Source organism: Capricornis sumatraensis, chromosome 11, assembly GCF_032405125.1.
Source record: "Capricornis sumatraensis isolate serow.1 chromosome 11, serow.2, whole genome shotgun sequence".
NCBI lineage: Eukaryota > Metazoa > Chordata > Mammalia > Artiodactyla > Bovidae > Capricornis > Capricornis sumatraensis.
Window position 1 is genome coordinate 87,759,607 of NC_091079.1, and position 3,046 is coordinate 87,762,652.

The window sequence follows — 3,046 nt, forward strand, 5'->3', positions numbered from 1 at the left end:
AGCATTGCTACAAACAAAGCTAGCGGAAGTGATGGAATTCCAGTTGAGCTATTTCAGATCCTAACAGATGATGCTGTGAAAGTGCTGTACTCAATATACCAGCAAATTTGGAAAGCTCAGCAGTGGCCACAGGACTGGAAAAGGTTAGTTTTCAATCCAATCCCAAAGAAAGGCAATGCCAAAGAATGTTCAAACTACCGCACAATTGCACTCATCTCACACCCTAGCAAAGTAATGTTCAAAATTCTCTAAGCTAGGCTTCAACTGTACATGAACTGTGAACTTCCAGATGTTCAAGCTGGATTTAGAAAAGACAGAGGAACCAGAGTTCAACTTGCCAACATCTGCTGGGTCATTGAAAAAGCAAGAGAGTTCCAGAAAAACATCTACTTCTGCTTTATTGACTATGCCAAAGCCTTTGACTGTGTGGATCACAATAAACTGTGGACAATTCTGAAAGAGATGGGAATGCCAGACCACCTGACCTGCCTCTTGAGAAATGTGTATGCAGGTCAAGAAGCAGCAGTTAGAACTGGACATGGAACAATAAACTGGTTCCAAATCAGGAAAGGAGTATGTCAAGGCTGTATACTGTCACCCTGCTTATTTAACTTATATGCAAAGTACATCATGCAAAATGCCAGGCTGGATGAAGCACAAGCTGGAGTCAAGATTGCCAAGAGAAACATCAATAACCTCAGATACACAGATGACACCACCTTTATGGCAGAAAGCAAAGAAGAACTAAAGAGCCTCTTGATGAAAGTGAAAGAGGAGAGCGAAAAAGTTGGCTTAAAACTTAACATTCAGAAAACTAAGATCATGGCATCTGGTCCCATCACTTCATGGGAAATAGATGGGGCAACAGTGGAAACAGTGAGAGACTTTATTTCTCTGGGCTCCAAAATCATTGCAGATGGTGACTGCAGTCATGAAATTAAAAGATGCTTGTTCCTTGGAAGAAAAGCTATGACCAACCTAGATAGCATATTAAAAAGCAGAGACATTACTTTACCAACAAAGGTCCACTTAGCCAAAGCTATGGTTTTTCCAGCAGTCATGTATGGATGTGAGAGGTGGACTATAAAGAAAGTTGAGCACTGAAGAATCAATACTTTTGAACTGTAGTGTTGGAGAAGGCTCTTGAGAGTCCCTTGGACCAGGCCATCCTAAAGGAAATCAGTCCTGAATATTCATTGGAAGGACTGATGCTGAAGCTGAAACTCCAATACTTTGGCCACCTGATGCGAAGAGCTGACTCATTGGAAAAGACCCTGATGCTGGGAAAGATTGAAGGCGGGAGGAGAAGGGGACAACAGAGGATGAAATGGTTAGATGGCATCACCAACTCAATGGACATGAGTTTGAGTAAACTCCAGGAGTTGGTAATGGACAGGGAGGACTAGCGTACTGCAGTCCATGGGGTTGCAAAGAGCTGGACATGACTGAGCGACTGAACTGATGTGGTACTGAGCTGACTCAGAGTAAAATCTGTATTTTCAACTTCCCTTGCAGCTAGATATGATCATATGCCTAAGTTCTGGAATTTGAAAAAAAAGTTGTGTGTGAGTTCTGCACCTGCCCTCTTCTCCCGTTTCTCCTTTTCTGGGGCTGGCATATGATAGGATGGGGAGCCACCTTGGGATACAACACCCTGAGGACAGCAGAGCAGCAAAGTCAACAACACTTGACCACTCGAATGACTCTGCAGAGCAGAGCCAACAAGCCAGCCACACTTCCAGAGAGAGAAACAAACTGCTATGATCCTTATGCCCCTGTTACCTGGGGACTTGGCTACGCAGTTAAACCTGTATCTCATCGAAGGTCATGCCGAACAAAGTGTCTGGTACCCAGCAGGCACTTCAGGTACCAGCAGAGATCAACTGTGCTTGCTTGAAAGCTGAAAAAAATAACTTCTTTCTGAAAGTAACAAAAGAGTCTCTGCTTTCTGGATGCAGCCCAGAACTTGCCTTTGAAGCAGTCTATCCCTTTGTTCTCAGAGCAGTAATTCAGTTGAGCCCTTTTAATTATGCAGTAAGGAAGTTATCTTAGAATTAGCTGGGGAACTTTTGAGAGAAACTAATTTCCTGCAATTAGGCCAATGGGTACTGGAGTAAATTAATTGGGATGTTAAAAGAAAGTGCACTCTTACATGCAGGACACAAACTATTAAGACTGAGGATTTATTGGTTACACTAGTTACTTCTAAACTTTCATCACGGACAGAATGGACCAGCAAACATCGTAAGTGGTAGTTGGATGAAATGCCTCTAAGAAGTCTCATTTAATGGCTCTCTTATTAAACTCTTGCACAAGGTTCCCTGCCTTCTCTGATCAGCCTCTCAGTCATTTTTCTCTCTCCCAGCCCTTCCATGGTATCAATTTTATGCCAAAAAGGGATCGTGTCGCTTCTTTCCTTTCTTTGCTGAGAGCTTCACAAAATATCCCTGGCAAACTCGACTGCATTGTGTATCATCTCCCTTTCCTTTTCTCAATAATTCATATTTACCCACATTCACCAACTTCCTCTCTTTTTTACTCTGCATCCAAGCTCTTTGTTGATCTCTTAACACCCACTCACCGATCTCCAATTGCTATCACTAATGGTCATTGTTGCTCATAATTAGAATCTCTCTTTCAATAGGCTCCATTTTTTATTGACCCAGCACAGTCATTAAACAGTTGACCAGAGTTGAAAATGCTGAGCTTAACTGGAAATCTGATAACTCTGTTTAATTTTTTATTCTCAAAGAAACTGGCCCTTGTTGAAGATCTCCTCCAGGGCAGGAATGATGCTAACAGTTTCATAGCATAGGAAAGGGCTGCCCATTGCTGGTTGGTGTTTTCTTCCTGATTCTCAACTGTAATTGCTAGAAGAAGCAACAGTGGAATAAAAAGTCTCCCATTTGCAGGACAAGGCTGGGACGATCCATTTTAATCCTTCTCCTTTCCTCCCCCTTTGCTTCCTTCTCATCCTCCTTTTCCCCCAGGGCCACCATCACCACTGCATCTTCACTGTTCTTTTCAGAGAATTAATTCCTGGTCT